The following is a 16,850-nucleotide window of genomic DNA, read 5'->3' on the forward strand; positions in this document are numbered from 1 at the left end:
CATTTTGGTCCAGATATTAAAAAAAGGGGAGAAAGTGAAAAGGAGGTAGTTTTGTGAAGTCCTGTAAGTTTGTGAAGAAGGATGGAATTTGACCATAATTGTTCAGTGAAAGATTGGGGAAATTTAAGCTCCAGTTGGAAAGAAGAGAAAGTGAGAGAAAACAGCTCACCTGAAAATAAAGAAGAGACATAGGGAGTAAATATCAGTTCAGAAAACTTAACTGTCTGCACTACCTTTGAGGACCTGCTAAACTCTTTCTGATTACCCTGTGGAGCAGAAAATGAGCGAAGAGGAAGACCTGTGAAGGGATCAGCAGCCAGGTTGAACAGAGGTTGAGCAAAGGAGAACCAGACTGGCTAATTCGTATGCAAGAGCTATTTTAAAACTGGGAGTTCTTAACTCTGGTGAACCTATATTTAGTAGACCTATCAGAGGATAAGCATCTTTTTATGCTAAGAAGTTGTTTTCATTTCTTTAAGATGATTATCTTCGGTTCAGCTGCAGATAAACTACATTATACCTGCTCTTGGCAGTTGATAACCTAAAGAATTGGATGACTTCTAGCAGTGAGAAAATGTCACCTAACTGTAAATTATGCATGAATGATCATCCTAATTTGCTTACTCCACTCTTAGGGATAAAAATTACTCTCTTGAAAGCCAGTAGGATTTTTTTTTTTTTTTTTTGTATCATCATATACTGACACTGCCAGTTATGGTTTATAATCTTTCTAAAATTCTGGAATGCTGTTTGACAATTCTCATGTTATCAGCTCAAAAGGACTAGATTTATAATAAATTATTGGCATATTTCCACCACATCCGCCTGCTTAGAGACCCTCTGTATGAAGACTGGGAACTTTCTCTCTACACAGTTGGTATTTGATATTCAGACTCAGTCAGGTTCTAAGACAGTGCAGTGTTTGTCTCCACCAGACATTTCTAGACAACATTATCCCGTGATGGATTATTTCAAATTGAAATTCCCCTCCATAATAAAGTGAATTCATTCAGCTTTTCAAATGTTTATTAAGTGCATATGTTCTAGCCTGGTAATAGTGATAAATGCAACAAAATTCTAAATTCTAACTTCTTGAGTATTATATTCTAAACAATTTTCAAAACATGCTAGTATCTAAAAAAAGGTAATCCCTAACATTTAAAAGAATTACAATTTTTAAAGAATGAATTTAGATCAACAAAAATATAATGAAATTAGAAAGATATATATTGAATTTAGAAATGAGTAATGAATGAGTTCATTTTTCATTTTAGAGAAATGAATTATTTTAAAACTATATATACAATGAGGCAAGAATAATCTATGCTTTTTTGAGGGGTGGAGGAGAAATATTATATTTGGTAGAAGTGAACTAGCCAGTAGAGATTCCTAAAGAGGAATCATTCTCATTTGACATCTTAAACATTAGATAGAAGGCGGAGACCCATTAAGTGGTTTTAAGAAAATCTTGTTAATGGAAGCTTATTTTCTAAAGACTTTATCTAAAGTGGAGTTAAGCAAATGATCAAGGAATCCAGTTCTTTTTATCCACAGCAGCAAACAGTTCCTCTGTGCTTAATAAGTATATAACAGCTGTAGCGGCCGCTCATTATGGCCACATTGCTTCTAGGAACTTCAATTATTACTGTCACTGTACTTTATATTCAAAAGGACATTTTGATTCATGTTGCTCTAAAAGTTTTTTTTTTTTCTCCTATAGAAATGGGTTTAGTGGATAATTCTATTCTGTTTCCAATAAAGGCATTAGCTTTGAAATGTACAGATAAATACTATGAAGTGTCAATATGATTAACTATCTGGGGCATAAAAATTGCTTTTGTGAAATTATGTTTTTCTAAGATTATGTGTTTAATTCAGTCCCTTGCCCCAAAATGTATTGAGTGGCCACTGTGTACATGGTGAGTTTATTATTTGTAGGCACTGTGGAAGGATGGAAGCATAACAGTACATTATTCCTGTCCTAAAAGAGTTTATACCCATAAAAGAAAGATAAAGCATGCACCCAAACATCTGTAAAATGAGGCAGAAACTGAAATTAAGACATGCTGGGAAGAAGGTATAAAGTTCACTGTGATCTCATAACCCAGGCACTTCTCAAAGTGAAACCACAACCTAACAATGATGTTGGAGAATGTAAATAGAGCAGAGAAAGCAAGCGCATGAACTTTAATAGTATTGGCTAAACCTCAAGGACAAACACATCTCTAGTTTCCGGCCCTGGTGAATACAGTTGGACTAGGGGAGGCACCAAGAACTCATTTTTTTTTCTTTTTATTTTATATTATAGATGATTAACACTGTTATGTTAGTTCTAAATGTGCAACAAAGAGATTCAGTTATACATATACATGTGTCTGTTCTTTTTCAGATTCTTTTCCCACTTAAATTGTTACATAGTATTGAGCAGAGCTCCCTGTACCACCCGGTAGGCCTTTGTCGGTTATCCAGTTTAAATAAAGCAGTGTGTACATGTCCACGCCAGACTCCCTAAGAACTTCGCTTTTAATTAATGCCCAGCAGTGGAGGAAGTTTGATTCTAGAGCAGCAGCTCTATAACTTTAGTGTCCATCACTATCTCTCGGAGGGCTCATTAAAATACAGATTGCTGGACATGAGAACTCGCATTTCTGATTATGTTGGTCCAGGGGCCAGACTTAGAGAACCAGTTTTCTAGTGACTTGTTATGAAAGTACCCCTCTGACTCTCGTCACATCAAATTAAAGGGGTGTAATGGGGGTGGGGAGGGAGGCTCAAGCGGGAGGGGGCATATGTACACTTATAGCTGATTCACCTTCTATGGGCTTCCATGGAGGCTCAGCTGGTAAAGAATTCGCCTGCAATGCGGGAGACCTGTGTTCAATCCCTGGGTTGGGAAGGTGCACTGGAGAAGGGAACAGCTACCCAATCCAGTATTCTGGCCTGAAGAATTCCATGGACTATACAGTCCGTGAGGTCTCAAAGAGTTGGACACGACTGAGTTACTTTCACATCTTGTAGAGCAGAAACCAACACAAATTGGAAAGCAATTATCATCCAATCAAAAATAAATTTTTTAAAAAATTCAACTGAAAGTAGAGAGAAAGAATATGACCCTGTAAACTTCAGGCCCAAATACAGTCACAGAACAACTAATACTACTTTCCTAGGCATTAAAAGAGATCAAACATTCTATTCTTATGTGCTCTACTCATATGAGAATATTCTGCCTTGAAATTAGAATAAAGATGGTCTGCGCGTATGTGTCTGGGTGAGAGGTTTGGCGTTGACAGGAAAGAGCTTTGAGTAGCCCTGAGCTCTTCATAAAGTGTAAAATACAGATCCACTGTCAAGGAGAAGCAGCCTGAGAACCACCTGTAGAACCAAATAGATCAAAGCTTAAATTTGATCTATTCCACTTACTGGCTGGGCCCTGGGCCATGTGAGGGTTTTTTTACAGTATAACTACAAAAATACTATATACAATTATACCGTATATATTTTTTAGTTTATAGTGTAATAGATTGAATATTGTACCCCAAATTTCATGTCCCCTGGAAGTCTAGGAATGTGACATTTGAAAATGGGGTCTTTGCAGATGTAATCAAGATGAAATCATATTGGATTAACGTGGGGCCTAAATCCAAGGGGAAAAAAACAGGATATTTTATTGGAAAAATTAATCGCATTTATAGCAGGCTCAGAAAGCTGCTTTAATGTGAATGATGTTTTCCACATGCTGACTTTAAAAGTACCCTCTAGATCACAGTATTACATCATCCTAAAATGTGTAGGTTTCATTGGTTAAAGCCCTGAAAGTCTAACTAGAAAAGGTACCCTTGCTACGAAGAATCACAAGCATTACAAGAAGGAGTCAGTCTAGTGACTGCAAACATTCACAAAAGGGGCTGAACACTGGAAACATGCACAACATTGTGTCAGAGAAAACACGAGGACTACGGACAACCAAAATCAATCTTTTCAAGCAGGGGAAGAAAAAAATCCTTCTAAAAGGACTTATATTCCGTGTGACCATAATTGCAGGTCTGAATAGAATGTTCTTTCAATTTTGGGGTTGCAATCATTCACTGAAGCATGTATTGATTGAAAAAGCCTCCTGAGAATTCTGATTATCCTAACATTTTTCACTTGGAGTGAAAGGGGCAGCTTTTTTATTTCATTTTATGCAAAATTACAGTAATTGGTGTCTGACCTTTTTGATATGGACTGTTAAGCATTACACTGCTGGATCTTTTCACAGAATCAATTATTTTAATTATGGATGTCTGTCAAGAAGAATCCAGGACATAAACAAGAAAAGCCCATTTAAATAAAATGGAAAACAGATTTTTGGGTGCATAATACAAAAGTACTATTAATTATAAGCTTGACTGTTGTAAGCTTTCAGCACTCATGTTTTTAATCCAATTTTCACTTCTAAATAATTACACTCTCAGAGACAAAGACAATTTATGTAATGAACACACTGAATAACAACATGTATTCTCTCAAAGGAAAGGTATGGACTATGGAAAAGATAAACAACAATGGAAATCTAAATTTAAGACTTAAAAATGCTATAGAGATGTCAATATGTTTTACAGTGGTATTTTATTGGAAGACTCAGGAAAAGATAGTAAAACATCTTAAAGAGTATGTTTTCTATACCAATTTAAATCCGTGTCCTTAAGACTGAAATCTATCTAAAACAAATAGAAGGAAATGGTAATAAAAATACTACAGTTTTATATTAGATCAGTTTTCATTTTCAACTAATAGTAATGACTAGAAACTATTACCACCATATGATCAAATCCTTAACCCACAATAAAAGTCTCTGAGCTCATCTGGCAAAATGTTAGAGCAACATAACCAGCTGACTATTCTTAATCCATCATCTCCCAGTGGGCTCCCCTGCAGTTCAGTCAGTAAATCCACCTGCAGTGCAGGAGATCTGGGTTCCATCCCTGGGTCAGGAAGATCCCTGGAGAAGGAAATGGCAACCCACTGCAGTATTCTTGCCTGGAGAATCCTACAGACAGAAGGGCCTGGAGGGCTACAGTCCACGGAGTCACAAAGAGTCGGACACGACTCAGTTTAGTCATCACCACCACCTCTCCCAATATTTGTGTTTAAAACTGCTGGCTGTAAAACTCTGTACTTGGACATTTACAAATAACACAGGCAGATTTCATCTCTTCTATGGGGTCCAATTCAGAAAAACACTGAAATAATTTACCTAGAGAAGTACTTTTTAAAAATATTTAAAATAATTTCACCTCTGAAAGGATTAAGAGAATGGTGTGTGAACATTTCACTTTCATGTAATTTTTTTTTTTTTTTCTGAAAACAACTAAGACCTCAGGATACTGAAGGAGTAAGTGATATAACTGATAAGTGTGGCAAAAAGTAGGTGCTAGCAACAAAGAAGCACAACTGGTAAAGGAGAGGAGCGGAAGGCCCAACAAGTGGATTTCCTCTTTGCAGAAAAGAAAAGCTGCATGTTGCAGAAAAGAGCAAAGCTCTTTGAGTTCTTTGGGAACAAATGGTCCCTGTGAAGCGGTCTGAGGATGTCTATAGGAGGAGACTATATGTATAATTTAACTGAGGTAGAAGCTACATGTGTCTGTGTGTATGTGTAACTCAGTCATGTCTGACTCTTTTGTGACCCCATAGACTGTCAAAGGGGGCCTGGAGATGCAAACCAAATTTTGGTTATGTTTTATAAATATACCCCAGGTGTATTTGCACCTGATTTACTGTGAGTTGGAAAGTATTAGAACAGAAGCAAAGCTATTACTACTGGAAGGAGCCTCACTGATTTCCTGGTGCTGGAGGGACAGCGACAACCCCAACATACATAGGAACATGCAACATCTTGGATCCTGGGACTTACCCAAGAGTGGAGGACATTGACAGTCTTTTCTCCTCCAGAGTCTCAACACAGCGTTTGCAAGGAAGGCAAATACCCTGGTGCAGCTCTCTCGAACAATTGCAAACACTTTCAATTTAACTAATTATTGGATCTATCAGCCCCGTCAAAGACTCTGATCATTAATGGGTCACCCTTGTTTCTGGGCTTCTCTGGTCCTCAAATGGTAAAGAAATTGCTTCCGAGGCAGGAGACCTGAGTTCAAACCCTGGGTCAGGAAGATCCCCTGGAGAAGGAAACGGCAACCCACTCCAGTATTCTTGCTTGGAGAATCCCATGGACGGAGGAGCCTGGTGGGCAACAGTGCATGGGGTCGCAAAGAGTCAGACACGACTGAGCAACTTTCACTTCCCTTCACCAAGATATCTGTCTACCTAGAACAGCTAAGGATGGTTCCAGTTCTCCTACAGCTTGCATGAAACATCCCTCGAGTTTTCTCCCCACCTCCACTGCTGTAGCCTTCATTCACTCACTGGGCTGGATGAATGCCTCCTGGCTGGTATGGACAGACAGGACAAATTGGATTGTCCTCAGGGGATCCCTCAGAGCAAGGAACCAACTGAACTATTGGATCTGCCTGGGAACCCAAGGCTTATTGGCCGGCTGAGAGGCTCCATTGGAGATGCTGCCGATCTATGCACTTAGAGGAACCCACTCCTCCCACCCACCCCCCACCCCTCCACCCACCCCAATCCCCCACCCCCCTGCAAAACTGAACAGTGCTCTCCAGGGAATCTGAGACAATACTTTAGGTATAGAAGCCAAGTGTTAGCTTGCCTCTCTCCTCAAAATACACTGAATTGCATATTACGCAAGGAAATAGACCTTAAAGTGTTATGGAAGCACCACTAGTGGGTCAGATAGACTCCAGATGACTCAGGGATCTCCCCAAAGTGTAACCCTTTGGTTACCATAGGGAGTTACCCAGAAGGACAACATGTCCTGTGTGCAGTTATCTCTCCAATGGGAGTCACCAATTGCAAAAGATGACGTGAACTATGTCCCTGATTTTATCTGCAGTGAGCCATGACACCATCTCTGAAAGGGAAACAGCCTCAACTCACTGGCCAGTGTCTTTATGGATGATAGATTGGCCTCATGCTTCTTCCTTATGAGCCAAGTAAGAGTTCTGAAATTGTTAACACCTCTGGCTGTACCTGCTTAATTCCACAGGTCAAATAGAAAGATTGAGTAAGAAATTGTGAGAAAGCCATCTGACTTTCTAAGACAGACCATGGGGCTTAATGGGATTTGTTCGGCTGGCTGGTTCCAGGACCATGTGCATCATGGTTGAAATCAATACCACGGGGTGGTCTCATCCTACTTTCTGGGCACTGTGTTGATAGTAGTTTTATTTAAGTTTTGCTTGAGGCAAAACTTAATCTTTCAGATTCATCAGAGTGGCTGACAGAGAATTCAGCAGAATCTAAAACAAGGTACCAGCGAGGGGTGGATATCTGGGGGAGATGGTTGTCCTTGGCTTTCTCAAATCTTCACATGTCTTTTAGCAAAGGCACTAATGGCCTCTGTTCCCTTATGTTGGTATAGGATGTTGGTAAGATGCTTTCAAGGATGTTGGTTAGAGCAAGACACACAGCCAAGTGCAGTGTCCATGGAAGACGGAGACAGGGTCTTCCTCTGAAGCCAAGGGCATGCCGACGGTCCTTCATGACAGATGGGAGCTCCTTAAGCTGGAGATTCTTCCCTGTAACGTCACCCACTGTGTGTGCACACGCCCTCTTCCTGTCACCGCAGTGATGACTATCACCCGCCTAAGACAATGCTGCTACCCTGACTGTGCCTCCTGTGAGTGGTCAAGTCTTTGTCTCTGATTAAGAGTCTCATGTGCTCTGTCAGCCTCCGTGAAAAGCTCTGACTGACGGGCTTCGTAGTTTGCAATTAAGGCGAAATTTCATAGGCGCACTAGGTTTTGACAAGTGCTCTTTCTGTAACCTGATCCAACCATAACTCACATTTGTTTAAATCTCTTTCCATGTTTATAAGGAAGAGGATATTAATCTTACCTTTGTATGCACTGCCTTTCAAATACCAAATACTGAATACACGTAGAGCCATCCAATACTTTCTTTGTCTTTATTATCTATTGTTTTTTCCCTACAAAGAATTGTATGTTTCACAGAAATGTCCAGTTCAGTCACCTGAAACTGGAGGGTCAGCTATGAAAATCAGTTTTTTAGAAACACAAGGAAGATAGTATAAGTAATACAGAAAAGCCATTGTAAGCACTGTACACAACTGAGTCTTTTTATTGTTATGTATTAAAACATTTTTTTCAGTATGCTAAACTACTTCCATTTATGCAAACAGAAAATCTGTCTTTAGGAAAAAAAGCTGTGTATTTTCATTCATCTGTCACATGTTCATCACTAGACCAAGCTGTACAAAGACAAGGTCCTAAGTAACTTCTGCTGTGTGCACAAATGTGTACACATTATGTTATTCAAAAACAGGTGGAACGGACATGGTGTGAGAAGTGAGGACAGGAACTGCCTTCGGATGGAGCCGAGACTGGAAGGTGAGATGGAGGAGGCTTCCATGGTGGAATCATGTTCTATTTTTAACTCTGAGTGTTGGTTATGTGGACTAACATCACCAACTAACCTATGCGTTTAGCTGTGCTTGCCTTTCTCTGTGTGCATGTTATACATCAACGAAAAAAGTTACATTAAAATGAGGTACTTTGAGGGCCCAGAAAAGGGACACCAAACAAAGAAAGCTTGGAGGCTAAGGAAGCTTCCTGGAGAAAATAATGGCTAAAAGGAGTCTTAAAGGGTGGAGTTGATGGGGTAGAGTTGAAATGTAAGGTGGTGCACATCAATTAGACAGGATGCTGGCAAGAACACGCTATACAGCGCAGGGAGCTCTATTCATTTTGTTTGTTTTTTCGTTTCTTTAGATTCTTTTCCCTTTATAGGCCATTACTTCATGTCCATTGAGAGGGTTACATACCATCACAGATTTAATGGACATGAAGTAATGGCCTATAGCAGAAAATAATATAAAACACACACAAAAAAAAAAACCACAAAAAAAGGCTGGATATATGTATAAGTATGACTGATTCGGACTTCTCTGGTAGTTCAACCATAAAGAATCCACCTGCCAATGCAGGAGATGTGGGTTTGATCCCTGGGTCGGGAAGATCCCCTGAAGAAGGAAATGGCAACCCACTCCAGTATTCTTGCCTGGGAAATCCCATGGCCAGAGGAGCCTGGTGGGCTACCGTCCATGGAGTCGCAAAAGAGTCCAACATGACTCAGCAGCTAAACAGAAACAACACAACTGATTCACTTTGCTGCTCACCTGAAACTAATGCAACATTGTAAACCAGCTCCAGTCCAATAAGAATTATAAATAAATAGGATGCAAGAAGGTGGGGTAAGAACAGTAAACAGGGACGGTGTTGGAAAACTCTGGCAAGAAACAATTTGAAGGGATGACATTGGAGAGGATACAGGAGCAGATTACAGATGCCCTCTTTATATTGTCAAGGAATATGAGAGTTGGACCATAAAGAAGGCTGAGCACCAAAGAAATGATGCTTTTGAACTGTGGTGTTGGAGAAGACTCTTGAGAGTCCCTTGGACTGCAAGGAGATCCAACCAGTCCATCCTAAAGGAAGCCAATACTGAATATTCATTGGAAGGACTGGTGCTGAAGCTGAAGCTCCAATACTTTGGGCACCTGATATAAAGAGGTGACTCATTAGAAAAGACCCTGATGCTGGAAAAGATTAAAGGCAGGAGAAGGGGACAACACAAGATGGGATGGTTGGATGGCATCACTGACTCAATGGACTTTGAGCAAGCTCCAGGAGATGGTGAAGGACAGGGAACCCTGGTGTGCTGCAGTCCATGAGGTCACAAAGAGTCGGACATGACTGAGTGACTGAACAACAAGTCAGTAAAGAATTGAGAAAAGTCTTAATATCTTGCATTTTAGACACATTTCTATGGAACCATATGCAGGACTGATTGAAGGAGTGGGCAGGAAGAAGGTGACAAACAGACTCAGGGATTTTCCAGCATCTTTGTTGAGAAGCAAAAAGAAAAAATAAAATTTACCTAATACAAGATGCTAGTAAAATATGTCCAGTGGAGAACCTAGCAATAGCATGTTATTATACACAATTTCACAGCTTTCTCTCAAGGACCAGATGGAGAGGCTCTCTATTTCTATTTCAATTCACTCATGAGTTCTGTCCTTTTATTTTCACAATTGGTATCCAAGGTTTCCATTAATTATACAGTACAAACCCTTTCTATATTGCATTTTCATTTTGCTAGAGTTATGATAACAAAACAATACCCTTGGAGGTTGAAAATATATTTCAATCAGCCCAGTTGATTTTTGCATACTGATTACTTTATATCCAGGCAGTTAATCATCAAGCTCAGTGTCATTTAGGATTTCTTCATTTATAGTTATCTCAGACACCAGATAGAAAAAAAAATGTGAAAACTGAAAATGATTTTAATTTCCAAGACTCTTTTCCATCCATTTCAGTAATTACAATTGTGAATATTCCTTCTGACACTGAGCTCTTCCACTTGCATTTTTCTAATGACCATGCTAAAAATCAAAGGAAACTGCTATTTCATTAGAGTTCACAACATGTATCACGTGAAATATTAAATAACACATAACACAATAAGACAACCAGAAATTATAATATTGTGTAGGTATATATGTCCATTTATTTAGCTCTCTAGCCATTTAGATATTAATATATATATATAAGGAGATAGGTAGATAAAGAAAGAAATATTTTAAATACATAGAGAGTAAAAGGTCCTGACTCACGGTTCATAGAGATATTTTAATATATAAATTCTTTAAAAATCATACTACTGGACCTATAATTATCTGTTTTTATGAGAAAATATAAGCATACTTTGCTGTCGATTATATGCCATACATTCATCTCAATGGCCTGTGTCTTATAACAACAAATAATAGTCATAGTTTAATTTTGAATATACCATTTTTGAAATATACCATTTTGGAATATACCGTTTTTGAAATTTTCTACCTCTCTCTTATTATCTTTCATGTTATTTTTCTCAAAAAAATAGCAAACACTTATTTAATTTATATTTTGCTAATTATGAGAGTTCTTTTCCTAAAACATTGAGAGGCAAAAATAATAATAATAATAAAATTCTTATACTTCAAAATATTACTAAAGGACACAGTGTGTTGAAGACATAAATATACAAAATAGTCATTGTGTCCAAAGAAGAAACTATCACCACCTAGAAGAAATAAGGATTCCTGAATGTGGTGACCACTGGGAGAACTTTGAAAATTTTTAAAAAGGCAATTAAAAGTGTTCAATTTTGAGGAGTTGGGGACCATCATTGTGAGATAGAAAAAACAGTTACAGAGGCAGGAAAATAAGTAGATTGAAGAACAGTGAGTAATTTAATGTAATAGGTAGTTTAGAAAAGGTAGGAGAGAAGAGACAGGCTTGGAAAGGTCTGCTACAAAATAATACAGTGGACAAACCACCATTCCCAGTCCTGGTTGCTTAATCTCATCAAAGATAAGTTGCAAAATCTTCAGATTTATGGACCTCATCAATTTCAACTCAGTATGTCTGGCATAGTCAATGAGAAGTCACTGAAGGTATCTGAATATCCAAATGAGTTAGTTTGTGATGGGTCTGAAAAGCAACTGGCTTACATTTTGGGTCAGACTGAAACAAAATTGAGGGAGAGATACACAAAAGAAAAACAATAGGCTCATCAAAGCTCACAGTTGGAGGAACGTTAGTGATCATACAGTACCACCCTCTAGGTCCAAAACCCCCACCATCTGCAACACCCACAATCATCAAGCCTGCAACCTATGTTTAACTACTTTCCAAAACTACTTGTGATAGCAACCCAATTTTATGCATTGTGATTCCACTATCTCTTCTAGAAAGATTTTCTCTATTTTTTTCAGACTAGACATAAGTAATTTCTAATTTCTATCTTTTCCTTCTTCCTTACAACTGATCTATAATTTTATTTGATATGGCAATACACGTACCCAAAACTAATTAACTTCACAGACACTATTTCATCCAGGGGTCGTCATGTGACAAAGTTCCAGTCAATAGGACAGAAGTCCGAGTCGGCTAGCCATTTCTGTGCACGTTTTCCTCACTGCCTGGTCTTCCGGTACCCCTCTTCAACCTCCTGCGGAGGACGAAGGTTTGATGCCTGAGATAGAGAGCCATCTTGTGGCCGCGAGACGGAGAACACTTGCTGAGAGTTCCTTAGACAGGAAAGACACTGGATCTTTGGCGTCATCCTTGAGACCACTGAACTATATGCTTTCTTGTCAAGTGTTCTTGTCAAGTGTTCTAATAAGTAAAAAAAAAAAAAAAATTGTATCTAGTTAAGCCATACACTTTCAGCCAAATGCAATCCCAATGGACACATTTACCCAGACCATAGATCCATAGATTACCCTTGTTAAGAATCTATACTCTTCCGATTAAATTGAAATATAATGACGTCAGCTCTGATCTACATTGTACGTCAACATCCAGCCAGTAAGAGAGGGAGGAGCATGGGAAGGCTTCATGTAAGGGATGCTCTGAATGAGGTGCGGAGGTGGCCGGAGTCAGTCCTGCTCCGTTCTACTGGGGACATCACGTTGCCAGGGAGAATAAGGGATGCTCCTAGCAGGAGATTCTAGAAGAAACTGAAATTGGTTTTTATGATCATGATCAGCCTATCCCTAAAGCCTGTTCTGAGGTTGAAGTCCCAAATTTCAGTTCAAAATGGATGAAATGGCCAGGTTTCCTAAATATTTGGCTTTCTACCTGGACATTTATAGGGTAGCTAATTACAGCCAGTTGATAAGTAAGGCAGCAGTAGTTAGCAGGATTTGATAAGACAAAGGTTTTTCTTAATCATAAGCTGTCACAACAAGAGACTCAGTTATTTCTCACTGGCCAAGACATATCTGTACTTTTCCACATGTGGCAAAGACCCATGCGTAGGGACTCGTTGACCATCACACATATTTCTTCCTTAGCAGGCTAGGGAAGGATTCACTGTTCTTTGTCCTGAAAAGCCTTCTTGTTTTTCCACGATACAGGATAAAGCTTCAGAGGATCCAGGACTAGACTTTTTTCATCTCTAAAAACAAAGTCATGATTGAATAGGGCTACAAATTCACATTTTTTCTCCTGTATTTTCTTTCTATACTCTCAGGGCCCTATTTTACTTCCTCCCTATTCATATTGGTTTGTTTCTATTCATCCTTGTCCAAACATGTTATTCCCTTTTTTGTACTGTTTTTGCCATCTTGCACAGAAAGTCCTTTTTTTTTTCCTTTTAAGAAAGAACATAGACCAATTGTAGAGATGGTGTCCTTCAGTCTAATCACGAAGATGAAATTGAGTGTGTAGACACATAGCTTTCCTGTTGGCTCAGACAATAAGAATCCACCTGCTATGCAGGAGACCTGGGTTCCATCCCTGGGTCAGGAAGATCCCCTAGAGAAGGAAATGGCAACCCACTCCAGTATTCTTGCCTGAAAAATCCCAAGGACAGAGGAGCCTGGTGGGCTACAGTCCATAGGGTCGCGCAGAGTTGGACACGACTGAGTGACTAAGCATAGCGCATTAGGAAGCTCTTTCTAGAAGAGAAATAAAACATTGAAGGCTAGGTCTAGGGAGGGAGCATGGGAATAGGCAAAGAAGGAGTAAAATGAGGCATATTGCTGAGACGGAAACGCAAAGAATGAAATAACATGGGTTGCTGGGAAGCAGGAAGGACAGGAGAGAGTTAAGGTACATACACACAATGGAATAATACACAGCCATAAAAGGGAATGCATTTGAGTCAGTTCTAACAAGGTGGATGAACCTAGAGTCTATCATACAGAGTGAAGTAAGACAGAAAAAGACAACTATTGCATATTAATGCACATACCTGGAAGCTAGAAAGATGGTACCGATGATCCGATGTGCGGGGCAGCAAAGGAGACATGGAAATGAAGAACGGACGTTGGACACAGTGGGAGGAGAGGGTGGGATGATTTGAAAGAATAGCATTGAAGCATATACATCACCACATGTAAAACAGATAGCCAGTGGGAGTTTGACGTGTGACACGGAGCCCAGAGCCCACAGTCTGTGACCACCTGGAGGGATGGGGTGGGGAGGGGGGTGGGAGGAGGCTCCTGATGGAGGGGACACGTGGACACCTACGACTCACTCATGCTGATGTATGGCAGAGAATATCACAATACTGTAATTACCATCCAATTAAAATAAATACTTTTTTAAAGATAATTGTGAACTGTAACTCTGAGTTAATGAAAACAACTGGAGAAGTCAGAAGAAAAAATCATGTAGAAACAAATGCATGCATTTAATTTTAGGTGTATGAATCCATGTTGAGAGAGGAAGAGAGAGATCATAATCACAATGACATTTTAAAAGGTAACTTTCTTTAAGAGCATTTTTTTTTTTAATCTCAAACACCTCCTGGAACACAAGCTGTCAGCATCAGATACTATTAATGACTATCCTGGTTAATTTGTTTATACTCAGGAAATAACTTAGTTTTGCTCTAACTCCCTCAAAGACATGGGCACAATGTGCACACATAATACACGTATTCAGTCTGCAGTGGAAGAATTTTCATCGTCAGTGCCAGCCCGTAAGAAGCACCGCACATCTCAGGATGGGACAGCCAACTGAGGCTCCATACTGCCCAAGCCCTGATGCTGTCCAAGATTGCGGGCAGGAAGAAAGGGGGGCGACAGAGGATGAGACGACTGGACGGCATCACCAACTCAATGTCCATGAGCTTGAGCAGACTCCAGGAGATAGTGAGGGGCAAGGAAGCCTGGCGTGCTGCAGTCCATGAAGTCACAGGACTCAGCGACTGAAAAATGACAATGTACGCAACGCTAGACACGCTCCAGATTTCCTGGGCTTCATTTTAGTTACCTAAACATGAAAGTAACAACAGATGTTAATACCTGTTACATCTCTATATCTTCAGAAATCTGTGTTACTAGGTGAAAGAAAGTGAAAGTGAAAATTGCTCATTTGTGTCCAGCTCTTTGCGACCCCATGGACTATACAGAGCATGGAATTCTCCAGGCCAGAACACTGGGGAGAGCAGCCTTTCCCCTCTCCAGGGGATCTTCCCAACCAGGCGTTGAGCCCAGGTCTCCCGCACTGCAGGCAGATTCTTTGCCAGCTGAGCCGCAAGGGAAGCCCACTAGGTGAAGCCTAAGTTAACCAGATAACAGCCTTGAAATTCTCTAAGAATAAAGGTTAGACCACAGACAGCAGGACTAGAAAGGACGGTTTTCCTCCATGGCAAAATTCTACATATTAAAATGAATAAAAACTATCATTAATTTCCTATCTTTAAAAAGTGATATCGATGATATGTTAACAAAGTCAGCACCCCCAAAGCAGGTGAAAAGTGCAAATATTTTGGTGCTTCCCAGGTGGCGCTAATGGTAAAAGACCCGCCTGCCAATTCAGGAGACAGAAGACACGGAGGAGGGCTTGGCAACTGGCCCCAGTATGCTTGCCTGGAGAATCCCATGGACAGAGGAGGCTGGCCTATAGCCATGGTCCATAGATTCACAAAGAGCTGGACACAACTGAAGCGACTTAACATGCACGCATGCTGTCCACACTCTATGAACATAATAAATATTCAGGAAATACTACCTCAATATATGGTAACTGTGGCCAGAAAACAGAATACACTCCACTGAGTTTAATTTTCTAAAGTTAAATACGGCTTCCCTGGTGGCTCAGTGTTAAAGAATCCACCTGCCAATGCAGGAGACATGGTTCAATCCCTGGATTGGGAAGATCCCCTGGAGAAGGAAATGGCAACCCATTCCAGTATTCTTGCCTGGGAAATCTCATGGACAGAGGAGCCTGGCAGGCTACAGTTCACGGGGTCACAAAAGAGTCAGACGCGACTTAGTGACTCAACAACAACAACAAAGTCACATAGTCGTGCATCTCTGACGTACAGGAAAAGTAATAAAAATCCAAAGAAGAGAAAAAAGGAAGAAAACAAAGAAGGGACGGAAAACCTACTGTTTACACATGAATTTGGTCTGTCCTTGCGACTCCATTTTAAAGCTGTTAGAAGAAAACTTTTCTTCCAGTGGAAGAAAGGGAGGAAGGAAAGGGAGGGAGAGAAAAAAAATGGAAACAAGAGAAAAGAGAAGAAAAAGGAAAGGAAAAAAGAAAAAAGAAACAGGAAACCTGTTGCCAGATCGCTGTCACACCTTGTGAGCTGCGCGTCAGCACAGAGTGAAAACTGTCCGATCAGAACAGAGCTTCTCTGTTCCTCCACTAAGCAAGCAGATGTTTTCATGGACACATTAGACGAAAACAGACACTAAGGGCTGCTTCTCACTCTTCTTCCTACTCAGGAAAATACATATGACAGGTCTCTTTATTGCCTAACCTGATAAGTACTCAGCAGTCCAGTCAATACAATTATACAAAAATGTGTTGGATGAATGAATAAAAAATGCTCTGGAAAAACTATAGTTTTAAGCAGTATGACTAACAGAATACTCATTGGATATTGCAATAGACAGAGTAGAGATACAGTAAAAGAGATTGACTGTGCATTCTTAGATTTAAGAAACATGTATGAATATACATCAGAAAATCAGTTATGGAAGGGAGAATTCTCAGTGACTAACTGTGCTGTGTTTCATTTTAGTTTAAGATATTTGCAGACATTCGACTGCCTGGGCTAATTGAAGCAGGCTTGGGTTTTGAAGTGTAATTCAGCTGCAGTAAGATGAGCAATGGAAAAAACAGTGTGCTGTGATAACAGGGGTGATCTGATGACATTTATTTATGCATCTCTCCTGGCTGGTGGCAGGATCTAGTTCAGAG

General features: G+C 39.9%; 1 long non-coding RNA gene across 1 annotated transcript in view; it reads left to right on the forward strand.

Moving 5' to 3' along the window:
* The window catches only part of LOC110143081 (uncharacterized), a 32,762-nt gene that overhangs the window by 10,234 nt on the left and 5,678 nt on the right, over positions 1-16,850 (forward strand). The window contains exon 2 of the long non-coding RNA XR_011482819.1: positions 8,401-8,465. This is a non-coding gene — a long non-coding RNA (uncharacterized lncRNA). The remainder of the gene's footprint in view (positions 1-8,400; positions 8,466-16,850) is intronic.

This window comes from Odocoileus virginianus, chromosome 22, assembly GCF_023699985.2.
Source record: "Odocoileus virginianus isolate 20LAN1187 ecotype Illinois chromosome 22, Ovbor_1.2, whole genome shotgun sequence".
Classification (NCBI taxonomy): Eukaryota; Metazoa; Chordata; class Mammalia; order Artiodactyla; family Cervidae; genus Odocoileus; species Odocoileus virginianus.